Below are 15,187 nucleotides of genomic sequence, written 5' to 3' on the forward strand. Positions count from 1 at the left end.
GGGAATTTTAGAAAATTAATACCAATTTATCTACAACCTCATTACTCACGTCTTCAAAGAGAAAATCAAAGCGCTACAGAGGGTGAAGATCTGGAATAAAACCACAAAGTGCGGGAAAAATTCAGCAGGTCTGGTATTATCAGAGAGGAGAGAAAGAGTTAATGTTTCAAGTTCATTGTGATTATTTTTCAGAACTGAAGGGGGTTGAAAAGTGATCTCATATAAAGTTTTTCAGAGGTTAGACATGATAAATGGTGAGAAACTGTTCCTCTTGGCTGGGAATGTCCAGAACATGAGGCCACAGTCTCAGAATAAGAGGTCAGCATTTTAGGACTGAAATGGGAAGAAATGCCTTCACTTAGAGGGTTGGGAATCTTTGAAATCCTCCATGCTGTGAATACTCAGTCATTGAGGATGCTCAAGACAATGGTCAATAATTGTCTGGGCACTGATGAGATATTGGAATAGTGGGAAGGTGGAATTGAGAAGGTCAGGCATTGTCTTGTTGAATGACAGAGTGGTGTTGAAAGGCCCTCCATTTCTTGACTTCAAACCTGAGGTTTCCTGAGGACTCCTTCATCCAGGTGAACTGCACAGCCTTGGGATCTGACTCTGCAACAGTGATGGAAACCCCAGTCTTTGCTACACAAGCAGATCAGTGTCTTCTAAGATAAGGCTACTAATTGGCAAAGGAATGCTTGTCAAAATTAAAATTCATGAGCAGGCAGACCATTGCTTATTGGACATGGTCACATTCACAACAGGGAATAAATCAGCCATGGAAAAACATGAGCAGAGAATATAGTTGAATTAATAGCATTAGTAGACAGAGGGTAACATTGGATTCAAACATATTACTTTTGTTAAAATTTTAATGTACATAGAAATGTCATGCGTGGACACACTGTGACTGCTACATTTCACGAATGGGTTAGGGATGGATGCAATGGGGCGGAGGGTAGGTCATACATTTTATCACAAGCATCATAAGAACAGCAGTCATAACCCATCAGGGAATCTCTGCTTGCATTGCTAGGCGTGGGTGTGAATTACGGGACAGAGCCTGCATTCCAAAGCGATGTGATGGGAAAGTGATGAATGAAGGCAGGCAGCCTCGTGACAACATTGAGGTAGCCTCCTGCTCCCACGTGTGGACTGGTTTCCTACCACAGGTATTCCAGCTGAGTGATAGGATAACAGGGAACTCGACTCCAACAAAGGCAGCAAGGAGGCTCTCTCCCCAGCGGGTAGAGATTGTCTGGAATTCCCCATCGCAGTGAGTGTGGTATCTAGATCTCGGAAAGGTTTTAAGGAGGAGGCAGATAGATGTTGAGGTGAATTGAGGGACATGAGGAGCTTACACAAAAGAGGAATTGAGGCCTAGGACAGATCAGCCATAGTCCTAATGAATGATGGGGCAGGATCCAGAGGCTGAACGGCCTAATCTTTCTCCGATTTCTCTGGCTTGATGAAAATGGGTGGATTTGAAGTGGGTTGATTTACTTTTCCATTTTACCCTCAGACTCAACAACAATATATTTCCAGGAAGTAAAATTCAGCTTGAATAACGCAACTGAATCAACCGATAAAAATGTGCCACAAATCATAAATTTTCTACCAATTGTTTACATAAAATAGTGCACTACTGATTGTATTGGAAAGACGTGATAATACTCCATTGAGGTACATTTTTATGATATGAATCTTCTTTGAACAATGTGCATTAATATAATGTTAGGCAATAGTTAGAAAATGGAACTGTACAGCACAGGAACAGGCCATCAGCCCACCATGACGCCAACTATGATGCCATTCTAAACTAATCCCATCTACTTGTACATGGCCCATATCCCCCTATTCTCTGCCTGTTCTTGTGCCTCTCTAAAAGCCTCTTAAACATTGCTACCTTATCTGCTTCTATCTGGCAAAACGTTGGGGTGGCACGGTGGCTCAATGGTTAACACAGCACCAGGGTCCAATTCCAGCCTCGGGCGATGGCCTGCATGGAGTTTGCACATTCCCCCAGTGTCTGTGTGGGTTTCCTCTGGGTGCTCTGGTTTCCTCCCACAATCCAAAAATGTGCAGGTCAGGTGAATTGGCCATGCTAAATTGCCCACAGTGTTAGGTGCATTAGTCAGAGGGAAATTAGTTTGGGTGGGTTACTCTTCAGAGGGTTGGTGTGGACTGGTTGGGCTGTTGGGAATCTAATCTAATCCAGGTAGCTATCACCCTCTCCTTCATACATCTCCTTTAACGTTTCCCTCTCTCACCTTAAACCCATGCCCCATTTCCATCTCGGGGGAAAAAAATCTCTCGACTATCCACCCTATCCATGTCTCTCATAATGTTATATATTTCGGTCAGGTTATCCCACAGCTTCCAACGCTCTACCAGAAGCAATCTTACCTTGTCCAAACTATCCTTAGAGCTAATACATTCCAATCCAGGCAACATCCTAATAAAACTCTTCTGAACCCTCTCCAAAGCCTCCATATCCTTCCTGTAATGTGGCGACCAGAACTGCACACAATCCTCCAAATGTGGCCTAACTGAAGTTTTATACTATGTAATCTACCTAGACTTCCAAAAGGCCTTTGATAAGGTGCCTCACGGGAGGCTGCTGAGTACGGTGAGGGCCCATGGTGTTTGAGGTGAGCTACTGGCATGGATTGAGGATTGGCTGTCTGACAGAAGGCAGAGAGTTTGATAAAATGTTCTTTTTTGGAATGGCAGCCGGTGACAAGTGGGGTCCCGAAGTGTTCAGTGCTGAGCCACAGCTGCTCACTTCATATATTAATGATCTGGATGAAGGGACTGAGGGCATTCTGGTGAAGTTTGCTGATGATATGAAGTTGGGTGGACAGGCAGGTAGTTTTGAGGAGGTGGGGAGGCTGCAGAAAAATTTAGACAGTTTAGGAGAGTGGTCCAGGAAATGATGATGAAATTCAATGTGAGCAAATGTGAGGTGTTGCACTTTTGAAAAAATACTACAAGCATGGACTACTTTCTAAACGGTGAGAAAATTCATAGAGCCAAAGTACAAAGGGATCTGTGAGTGCTAGTCGAGGATTCTCTAAAAGTTGACTTGCAGGTTGAGTCCATGGTTAAGAAACCAAATGTAATGTTGTAATTTATCTCAGGAGAATTGGAATGTAAAAGCAGCGATGTGCTACTGAGACTTTATAAAGCTCTGGTTAGGCCCCATTTAGAATACTGTGTCCAGTTTTAGGCCCCACATCTCATGAAGGACATACTGGCACTGGAGCACGTCCAAAAGAGATGCACACGAATGATCCCTGGAATGGTAGGCCTAACATATGAAGAACGGCTAAGGATCCTGGGATTGTATTCATTAGAGATGAGAAGCTTGAGGGGAGATCTAATCTAAACCTACAAAATATTTCATGGCTTAGAAAGGGTGGAAACTGGGAAATTGTTTCCAACAGGTGGGGATACTAGGACCCGTGGGCACAGCTTTAGTATTAGAGAAGGTCAATTTAAAACGGAAATGAGGAGACAGTTCTTCAGCCAGAGAGTGGTGGGCCTGTGGAATTCATTGCCACGGAGCGCAGTGGAGGCTGGGATGCTAAATGTCTTCAAGGCAGAGACTGATAAATTCTTAATCTCGCAAGGAATTAAGGGATAGGGGGAGAATGCGGGTAAGTGGCATTGAAATGCCCATCAGCCATGATTGAATGGGCCGAATGGCCTTATTTCCACTCCTATGTTTTATGGTCTTATACAGCTGCAACATAACAAGCCAATTTTCATACTCAATGCCCCAACCAATGAAGGCAAGCATGCTATATACCTTCTTTACTATCTTATAGAGTCATAGAGTCATAGAGGTGTACAGCACAGAAACAAACACTTCAGTCCAACTCATGTATGCTGGCCTGATATCTGAAATTAATCTAGTCCCATTTGCCAGCATTTGGCCCATATCCCTCTAAACCCTTCCCATTCATATACCAATCCAGATGCCTTTTAAATGCTGTAATTGTACCAGCCTCCACTACTTCCTCTGGTAGCTCACTCCATATACGCACCAACTTCTGCATGAAAATGATGCCTCTTAGGTCCCTTTTAAGTCTGTTCCGCTCTCACTCTAAACCAATGCTCTCTAGTTCTGGAGTCCCCCATCCCAGCAAAAAGACCATGTCTATTTACCCTATCCATGCCCCTCATGATTTTATAAACCTCTATAAAGTCACCCCTCAGCCTCTGAAGCTCCAGGGAAAACAGCTCTAGCCTTTCAGCCTCTGCCTATAGCTCCAACCCTGGCAACTTATTCACTTGTATTGCCTTTTGACTTGCACCCCAAGATCTTTCTGTACATCAATGCTCCTAAAGACCCTGCCATTTACTGTTTAATTTCCTCTTGCAGTTGATCTCCCAAAACGCAGCATCTTACACCTGTCTCGATTAAAGTCCATCGACCAACTTTGCAACAGATCTATATCCTGCTGTATCTGTTGCTAACCTTCTTCACTACCCACTACTCTATCAGTTTCATATCATCTGCAAATTTAATAATCAGACAACTTACATTTTAAGCCAAACCATTTATGTAATCCTTGCGACCATAGAACTCTAGTCAGAAAAACACCCCACCACAACTATCCTCTGTTTTCCATGACCAGCCCAGTTTTGTATCCAGTTTACCAACCCGCCATGCATTCCATGTGACTTAGTCTTCCAGACTAGCCTACCATGAGGAATCTTGTCAAATGCTTTAGTAAAATCTATGAAGACAACACCCACTACCCTACCCTTATCAATCATCTTCATCACTTCCTCAGCATACTCAATCAGACTTGTGAGGCAAGATGTCTCTTGTACAAAGCCATGCTGACTATCCCTAATAAGTGCAGTTTTTTTTTTCAAATCCTGACCCTAAGAATCCTCTCCAATAATTTCTCTAGCACCAATGTAAAGCTCACCAATTTATAATTTCATGGATTATCCCTGATGCATTTCTGAAACAAAGGAACAACATTGGCCATGTGGCTGAAGAGGAAAAAAGATCTAATTCACAGCCCTGTCATTATCCTCCATCAGTATCCTGAATAGACCCCCATAAGGCCCTGGGCACTTATCTACTCTTCTTCGTCTCAACATGCCCTAGAATATCAACATATCCCGTCATAAACTTTGCATCATGCATGTCCTTATCCTTTGTGAATAACGTTGCCTATACTCATTAAGGACAACACCCATTTCCTCTGGCTCCATGTATAAATTCCCTCTTTTGTCAGTTTTTGGACCTACCCTTGCCCAAGCTATTGTCTTGCTCCTGACATATGTGTAAAATGTCTTGGGATTCTCCTTACTCCTACTTGCCAAGGACATTCATGGTCCCTTTCAGCCCTCCTAATTCCTTGCTTATGTTCTTTCCTGCTTCCTTTATATCCCTCAAGGGCTGTATCTGATTTCAGTTTCTAAACCTTACATATACTCCCTTTTTCTTTTGACTAAATTTTCAATATATCTTCTCATCCAGGATTCCTGAATCTTGCCATCCTTATCTTTCATCCTCACAGGAAAATGTTAGTACTGAACTCTGATCAACTGGTCTTTAACAGACTCCCACATGTCTGTTTTACCCTCAGACAGACACCTCTAATCTAATTTCTCCAGTTCCTGCCTAATACTGTTGTAATTAGCCTTCCCCAAATTTAGCATTTACACCCAAGAAACAATCTGTTCAATAACTATCTTAAAACTTATGGAACTATGATCACTGTTCCCAAAACGCTTTCCCCACTGAAACCTTGATCACCTGGCCCAGGTTCATTTCCCAACACAAGGTCTTGTACGGTCCCTTCCTTAGTTGGACTATCCATATATTGTTTCAAGAAACCCACCTGAATGTACAAAACATTAATCTCCATCTGCAGCACCAAGGGGATCCCAGTCAAAATTGGGAAAGTTAAAAATCACCCACTACAACAACACTGTTGTTCTTACATCTTTCCATGATCTGTTTATATATTTGTTCCTCTATTTCCTACTGACTGTTGGTAGAGCTTTAGTATAACCCCATCATAACAATGGATAAAAATACTTCTAACAAGTAGCATGCAGCCAACTTGCACAAGAATTAGGCTTTTACTGTCATTCTATCTTTGCTTAGCTTTGAGTGCACTTGCACTCATGATGAAAGGATGGAAGACAATCTTTGTGTATAGAAACCCTTGTGGTTGAACAAGTAATTCATCTCACACAGTGTTGGCGAAGAAGTCAACTTGAAGCAAAATGAAGAAGTAAGATTTTTGATAAGTGAAAATGACACAAATTAGGAAGCAATTTGAACATTAGGAGCTGTGCATAATTTTACAGTGAAATGTCAAAATGGGTTCTATTTAAAAATCAAATCCAATGACTGTCAATCTCATTGAATGATACATTAGATTGGGTGATTAACTGCGCAGTCATCCAGGAGCAATCCTGAGCTTCCATCGACAATCCCACCTGACTTACAAAAACACATTATTTCTGCACTTCATGCTTTCATGTTGCATTTAATTATACCTCTGACCTCAAGTGTTACAGTAAAAGCAGGTTTTGAGGTACATTTTCATCTTTTACTCAGCAATAATGATGGTGAACACTGACTTTACGAAAGACAAGTGACTATTTCACTATTGCCCAGGCAGAGAAAACAAACATCTGGGCCAAGTTCTCTTCCCTGTGCTGCCAAAAGCAACCAATATATCTTCATTTCAGACTACGTTGTTGGGTCAGGCTACCTGAGCAAGAAACAATATCATTTCAAACTTCACAGAATCAAGCAAAACATACAGAGTAGGAGCAAGGTGCTGGCATCAGCACTGAAACCAACAAATGCTGGAGATCACAGTGGGTCAGGCAGCATCCAGGGAGAGAGAGCAAGCTAACATTTCGAGTCTAGCTGACTTTTCATCAGAACAGTTGCCTGACCTGCTGTGATCTCCAGCAGTTTCAGTGCAGGCCATACAGCTTGGGCTGGCCTTTCAAAAGAGCCCGCTCGCCTGCTCTGTAATCTGCAACTTCCCTTCTCAGGTACATGTCTGTTGATCATTTGAAAACTAAAATGGAATCTGCTTCCACCAGCCTTTCCAGCAGTGCATGCTGTGTCTGTTATCCGAGTTGTATCTTGCCACCTCTCTTGTGTATGTGATATTGGCTAAGGAATTGTTCAAGAATAGTTCAATGCCACTGGTTCTCTTTTGTCTTAACTTTGTCTTCTGCTTATCCAATGATAGAGTATAGACCACTGGAGAGTATCTACAGAAGAGGAAATGTTCTCTCAGGTAATGAGGAGGTTTATTAGTTTAGACTAAATTAGATTACCTACAGTGTGGAAACAGGCCCTTTGGCCTAACAAGTCCACACCAACTCTCCGAAGACGAACCCACTCAGACCCATTTCCCTCTGATGAATGCACCTAACACTACGGGAGATTTAGCATGGCCAATTCACCTGACCTGTACATGTTTGGACTGTGGGAGGAAACCGGAGCACCCGGAGGAAACCCACACAGACACAGGGAGAATGTGCCAACTTCACACAGACAGTTGCCTGAGGCATGAATTGAACCCGGGTCTCAGGCACTGTGAGGCAGCAGTGCTAACCACTGTGCCACCATACCACCCACTCTCTGCCTGAAGAAGTTTCTCCTTATCTCCATCTAAAAGATCTTCCCTTTACTCTAAGGCTAGTGTCTCCTGTCAATGGAAACATTTTCCTAACATCTACTCTGTTCAGGCCATTCAATATTCTGTATGTCTCAATTAGATACCCCTCATCCTTCTAAACTCCACCGAGTATAGACCCAGAGTCCTCAAACTTTTTTCATATGTTAAGCTTTTCATTCTTGGGACCATTCTCATGAACATTCTCTGAACACTCTCCAAGGCCAGTACATCCTTCCTGAGATATGCTGGCCCAAAACTGCACACAATACTTCAAATGTGGTCTGACCAGAATCTTATAGAGCCTCAGAAGTATATCTTGCTTTTATATGCAAATCCTCTCAAAACAAATGCCGTCATTGCATTTGCCTTCCTAACGACTGACTCAACCTGCAAGTTTACTTTGAGACAATCCTGGACGAGAACTCTCAAGTCTCTTTGCATTTCAGACTTTTGTATTTTCTCCCCATTTAGAAAATAGACCATGCCTCTATTCTTCCTAGCAAAGTGCATGACCTCACATTTTCCCACATTGTATTCTGACTGCCACTTCCCTGCTCACTCTCCTTAACTGTCCAAGTACGTCTGCAGCCTCCCCACCCCCTCAATACTACCTGTCCTTTTCCCAACATTTGTATCATCTGCAAACTTAGCCAGAATGCCCTCAGTTCCTTTGTCTAGATCATGAATGTATAAAATGAGAAGTTGAAGTCCCAACACTGAGCCTTGTGGAACACCACTTTTCACTGGCTGCCATCCTGAGAAGGACCCTTTTATCACTACTCTCTGCTTTCTACCAGACAGCCAAGTTTCTATCCATGCGAGCACTTTGCCTTTAACACCATGGGCCCCTGTCTTCCTCTGTAGCCTCCTGTGCAGCACCTTGTCAAAGGCCTTCTTGAAGTCTAGGTAGATAACATCCGTTGGCTCCCCTTGGTCTATCCTGCTTAGATCTTCCTCAAAGAATTCCAGCAGATTTGTCAGGCATGACCTTCCCTTGATGAAACTATACTGACTTTGCCCTATTTTACCATAATCTTCCAAGTATTCAGAAATCTCATCCTTCACAATGGAATCCAGGACCTTACCCACAACTGAGGTGAGGCTAATCATTCTGTAATTTCCTCTCTTTTGCCTGATCATGTTCGTGATTTTCCAGTCCACTGGGACCCGCCCTGATTCTAGTGATTCCTGAAAAATCACCACTAATGCCTTCGCTATCTCTTCAGCTTTCTCCCTTTGATCTCTGGGGTGTACTCCATCTGGTCCAGGTGATCTATCCACCTTCAGGCATTTCAGTTTTTCTAGCACCTTCTCCTTGGTGGTGGCCACCATACACAGCTCTGCCCCCTCACTCTCTTGAATTTTTGGGATATTACTCATGTCTTCCTTTGTGAAATTTGATGATTTAAGTTCCTCATCCATTTCCTTGTTTCCCACTACTATCTCTCCAGTGTCATTTTCCAGTGGCCCAAAGTCCATTTTTGCCTCTCTTTTGACCTTTCTATATCTAAAGAAACTCAGACAATTTTCCTTTATTTTACTGGCTTACCCTCATATTTAATCTTCTCCCTTCTTATTTCTTTTTTTTGTTGCCCTCTGTTGGTCTTTGTAAGCTTCCCAATCCTCTGGTTTCCCACTGCCCTTTGCCACATTATATGTTTTGTCTTATACTTTTCTGCTATCCCAGACTTCCCTAGTTAGCCATGGTTGCCTCATCCTCCCTGTTTCATGCTTCTTTTTCCTTAGGATGACTCTCTGCTGCATCTCCTGAATTACTCCCAGAAACCCCTGCCATTGCTGTTCCACTGTCTTTTCTGCTCGGCTCCTCTCCCAGTCAATTCTCTCCAGCTCCTCCCTTGTGCCTCTGTAGTTGCCTTTATTCAGCTGATTCTATCTTCTCCCTCTCAAATTGCACAGTAAATTCAATTATGTTATGATCACTGACTCCTAAAGGTTCCTTCATTTTAAATTCCCTTATCAAGTCTGCCTCACTGAACAACACTAAATCCAGAATTGCCTGTTCCCCAGTGGGCTCCACCACAAGCTGCTCCAAAAAGCTATCATGTAGACCTTCAACAAATTCCTTTCCTTGTGAACCACTATCAACCTGATTTTCCCAATCCACCTGCAGATTGAAATACCCCATGCTCGCTGTAACTTGTGCCTTTCGTATCCATCCTTTCTATTGCTGGTTATATCTTGCATCCCAGCTTCTGACTATTGTTTAACTCCAACTATAGTTTTTTTTTTACCTTTGTGGCTTCTTAATTCTACCCACACAGATTCTACACATCTAACCTACTTTGTTTCTTACTGTTAATTTAATTTTCAGACCTGAAACCTTGTACATCATCTCCTCCCAAGCATTGTTACCCAAAGTTAGCTCATTTTTCAATCATATAACTATAATTCATTTACCAGTACCATATCTTACCCCCCCTCTCTCTCACCCCACAGCCACCCATCACCCCTTACCCTCAACCACCTTCCTCCACCGCCACCATCCATGATTGGGGCCTATAGATAGTCTGGTTCTTTAGCCCCACTCTCAGAAACACTGTCCTTGTATTTGGTAAATGTCTTTCTGTCTCTAATCATTTCTCCATTGGAGGATCTCTTGTCTCTTGGAGATCTTTCACTGAGTTTATTGCTCTTTATACTTGGCCCACTATCTGAAGGATTACTAATCTCCGGAAGACAGCTGCAGTTTCAAAGTACTTTCTTCCTGAATACATCCTGGATTCCTGAATCAGGCAATTCCATTCTAATTGAAAGAGGTAGTTTCATTTTGCCATTATCCTTGATAATCAGTCAGCAGTTTCTCTTTGTGACCATATCCTGACTGTATGGATGTTGGATCTGGCTCCCATGGAATTGTATGGAACTTATTCCTCTTGGGTTGTTGATGAGGACAGACACCTTCAGTCGCCCAGTCACCCATTGAGGTTGTTTGACTGGTGCAATGGACTTTCAGAGACTCTCAGGTATGTTACTGGAAGATCACTACTGATTCAGCACTATCTCCATCACTGGCACTGACTGGTTTGTTTTAGACCACAGTTAATTGAACATTTTCACCAACCTCGTGAAGTCCATGGCTTCCTCTGTATTGACAATGTTCAACAGTCCTCTTATACCAATACCAGAGAGTGTTTCAGCTTTTGGGTTCTACTATTAGTCTGGAAAGCCAAGTGAGGTCTTCTGTGATTGCTCCTTGACTAGTTAGTCAATAATGGCTTGTTCTTGGTCTGATGTATGGACAGTTGTTTCTTTCCAAACAGGTGGTCCTCTGGCAGGTTGTCAATCTCCTCCAGATCCTCTGAAGAAGTTGAAGCAGAGCCATGCCTGCAGACTCAAAAGTGGATTTGGTTGGTGAACAACATACAAATTGCCAACTCACTTATGTACATTACATTGACATGTGACTTGTAGCAGTCCTATGCACCTGGCACTGATTCCACATACACCATGTGTCTTGTCTCTAATAGCTGTAACTTCTACTTTTTCAGCCATAGTGACTGGTCTGAAAGGTTAATGGCTCATGTTCCTGTATCAAGCACAAAATCAACAGGTGTCTATTGGCATTTACAAGTCCTGTCTCTTCTGGATCATCAGGATTATTCAGTTTCTCAGGAATCCCACCAGTATTTTCAGCAGGTGGAGCTCTCTTGCTTACTGTCAGTACATGTTCCGATGGTAGTGAGTATGTTAATGTATAGCCCTCTTTGTGTGTACATAACCATGCACTTCTACTGTTCTGGAACTGTATTTTACTTTTGTACATTTTCTGGAAGGGATCTGCGGTTTTGCAAATATAGCATTACTTAATGACAGCTAGACCTTGTTTGCTTGTGGGCTCTTGTTGTCGCTGGTTCACCTGACAATAGTTGTCAGCATCAGGTGTTCAGCTTGTTCCCAATGCAGGTTTCTCACATGCCTCTTTGGAGTACCCATACCTTATAAATTAACAGAGTCTGATGCCTTGAGGTAGTGCTGGTTTTCTCCTCTCAGGATCTGTCAATGAGTCTTTCTAGTTGTACTTCTGGTATAACTTGAATAACTTTTCCAAGGTTAAATCTTTTTCAGACTCTAAGAAAACTGACTTGGTTTATCAAGATTTCCAATAACAATCCTGCCATTTATGAATTATGATTTTAAACTGAGTTTTACATTAATTTGTAGAGGTGATTCATGAAGTTTATTTTAGGTATTCTCCTGAAAGCTGGATCCTTCAGTAAAATCTTGTGTATTCAAGAATTAATTATTATTGAAAAATATAATTATCAAAAGTTTTTAGGACATCTTCCAAAGTAACTATAATTTTTTTTGATATTTTGTCTCTTAGTAACATCAGTGCACTTGGACCCATTGGATATAATCGTGAATTCACTTGCTCAGCTTTTGTTTAAAATGATGTTATAGTTTAAAAATGGTTGCCTCTATGAAGCATATTCTTGTGCTTTGTATGTTCCTTCTATGATTTTGAATTTGTTAGGAAGTATATCTTTTTCCATTTCATCACAATATACTGATTAATTTTGTTATTGTAAAGATATTATAATCTGTAACATTTCAATATTGTTTGAAATCTACTGTTTTTTAAGTATGTATTCACCAATGCTATTTTTCAATGAAATAATTGCAGAAATGGCTAGATTCTGTATTGCAATAATGTTGCGCTACATCTCTTATTTGCAAGTCTTTTTAACTTTGTGATCATTTCTGTCGAACTGTATTGAATTCTCAGCAAAGCTTTAAAGTGTAATACTGGCTGTTCTATAGTAAGTCACTGCTTTTTAAACCTTGGAAATCTATCTCTGTATCAAATCATATCTCTGAGGAGCGTACTACAGCATCCCCTCTCAGGGCAGTTGAAATCTTTGACTCTGACTTCTTGACCCTTCTAACTGGATGGAGCAGTCAAAACTTTCTGGGTTCAACTGACCTTTCCAACCTCTGGCCAGAAATGAAAACTTAACTTCCAAATAGCTAGAGATTGTTTCTGTTCAAGTAGAGTTTGCTTGGAAGTTTCCTGGTTTGAGATTGCCATCTGAAATTACACAGGATTGGTAATTACTGCAATTCTCTCCACTATTCCCAAGGTGGGGAAAAGATCAGAACAAAGTGAGAGAAAAAAACAACAAAGTAAAAGACAGTGATTTTAAAAAAAAGAGAAAAGCTGGATAAGTTGCATGATGGTATCGAAGGAAAGAAAAGAATATATTAACATTGTTTGACTGTCCCTTGTGGGTATGTGCAGCTACTTGTGTTGTTTATGTAGCTGATGTGAGATAGTGCCTTGAAGCACACAGCAGCTAGAAGATCACATGTATGGTCTATTTCACATTCACTGTCTGTCCAGCAGACCCTGCTCCACACTGTAAATGCATTTAATTGACAGTGATAGCAGTCCCACAGATCCCTCAAGTAGAAATGCCTCTGTGATAGTAACCTGACATTGGTCCATACCAATTCACAAATGGGAGCTGAGATGAAAGTATCAAACTTTTAAAATTTAAGCTTTTCTGCAGTTAAGGGAATTGAATTCCTATTTGCTAGCACCTTGCAACAATTTATTACGTTAAGGTATGATATATAAGTATGCAGTTGCTGAGCTACCTTCTCTGTTCTCCCTATCATTACCACTGCAATGTTAAACATCCAAAGTGATAGGACTGATTCCTAATTAACTCAACCTGAAGATGAAAATTACTTCTCTTTTCATTAAAAGAAGCAAACAGCAGCAAAAATATTTCAATAAAGAACTACCAATTTTAAAATCATTTGTTTTCTTTTCCAAAATAATAGTAAATTCATGATTTTGCCTCACTCTGTAGAGATGAACAGCAACATCTCACATCCAAGTGAGACAAACACACCTATTGCAGAAACAGTACAGCAGTTACCCTGAACCTGTGCAACATCGTTTTCTGTCATCAGCAAAACATTGTATTTTCAGTTGTATCTAGAATGTATTTTTAAATTATTAAGAAACCGTCATTAACAATCTTTATGCTGTCACAGTTGCTTTTCTAATGAGTTTGAAGTTTGGTGCAATTGACAATGATGACGTCATAACATCAAAACTGGTAGCAGGCCAATCACCAAATAAGGATTGACAGTGAAAAATGAGTCAGAGTTGATTCACATTTTTCTATAAAATGCACAAGACTTGTGCACCCTTGTCTTATTTTACTGATATCAAATGTCATCAGGGGTTCAGGAGGAAATATGGAGGGATCAGGTCAGCAATGATCTTATGGAATAGTGGAGCTACCTCAAAGGGATGGGTAGCCTTCTCGTGTTCCTGATTCCAATGTTCATACATTCACATAAAATGTCAAATATCATCCTGCATTGATGTGAATTTTCATTGTTATTGCTGATAATGAGCAGCCATTTTCTTTTACACACTTGCTGATTGTCATTTGAATGATTTCAGAACCAAGCAGAATGAAGTGGGTGAGAAGTGGCAGCCAATCCATGGTGACAACTCATCAGTAAAGTGATGGAAGGTGTCACCAATGTGCTATCAGGCAGCACCTGCTCAGTCATAACCTGCTCAGTGACGCCCAGTTTGGGTTCCCCCAGGGCCACTCAGCTCCTGAACTCATTACAACCTTGGGTCAAACATGGACAAAAGAGGTGAGTTCCAGAGGGGAGGGGAGAGGGTCAGCCCTTGACACCAAGGCTTCATTTGACCAAGTGTGGCATCAAGGAGTCTGAGCAAAACAATGGGTATTTGGAGGCAAATACTCTGGTGGTTAGAGAGTGATGATACTATGGCTTTAAGAGATATATTTTATCCTTTTTTTAAAAAAGAGGTTTTGAGTCAGAGGTGCAGAAGTGTTTATTCAAAACCAATAAAATGAACAGCTCATGAGGCCTTGTTTTTTAAAAGGTTGGAACAATAGAAGCAGCCCTGAGTGGGTGGAGTCAGGCTCCCACAGAGTCAGGGTTTGGGTTTAGCAGTGTAGAAGTTGGCTGTGGAAGTTGCTACATTTCTCTCTCTGCCACAACTAAAAGCATGGTTTCTCTCTCTGCTGTCAGATTTGCATGTGAGCCAATCTGTTTTAGTGACTTTGTCTTTGTCAAGGATGTATTTATGGGATGTTAGTATCTTGGAACAGTTGCTGGTTAGTGGTTAAATAATCTATTATTCTGTAAAGTTTTCTAATACAGTTAAAGTTAGATCAATTCTTCTGTCTTTTGCTTGTATTTTAACTTGGGGTAAGAATGAAGTGTTTTGCTTAAAGCCAAGTTGTGTAATCAACTGAATTACATCTGGATCACAGTACCTTACACTTGCCTTTAAATAAGATAAATGTTAGGGTCTAGGCTACCTCCTAGATGTGTGTGTGTGTGTGTGTGTGTGTGTGTGTGTGTGTGTGTGTTAGGGGGGTTGTTCTTGGCTATGACATAAATCATACCTGGCACTTAGGAAAATGATTACGGTGGTTGAGATCTTTCATTTCAGCTCGAGGACATGTCTGCAGAAGTTCCTAGGG

At 41.3% G+C, this 15,187-nt stretch overlaps 1 protein-coding gene across 4 annotated transcripts in view; it reads right to left on the reverse strand.

Moving 5' to 3' along the window:
* LOC140464825 (cadherin-18) overlaps window positions 1-15,187 on the reverse strand; it is a 742,457-nt gene that overhangs the window by 537,123 nt on the left and 190,147 nt on the right. The window contains exon 3 of one of the 4 annotated variants that reach the window (XM_072560295.1): window positions 10,762-11,024. The exons of the other annotated variants lie outside the window; for them this stretch is intronic. The gene's annotated coding sequence lies outside the window, so the exon portion shown is untranslated. The remainder of the gene's footprint in view (window positions 1-10,761; window positions 11,025-15,187) is intronic. 4 annotated transcript variants of the gene reach the window in all.

This window comes from Chiloscyllium punctatum, chromosome 41, assembly GCF_047496795.1.
Source record: "Chiloscyllium punctatum isolate Juve2018m chromosome 41, sChiPun1.3, whole genome shotgun sequence".
NCBI classification, from domain to species: domain Eukaryota; kingdom Metazoa; phylum Chordata; class Chondrichthyes; order Orectolobiformes; family Hemiscylliidae; genus Chiloscyllium; species Chiloscyllium punctatum.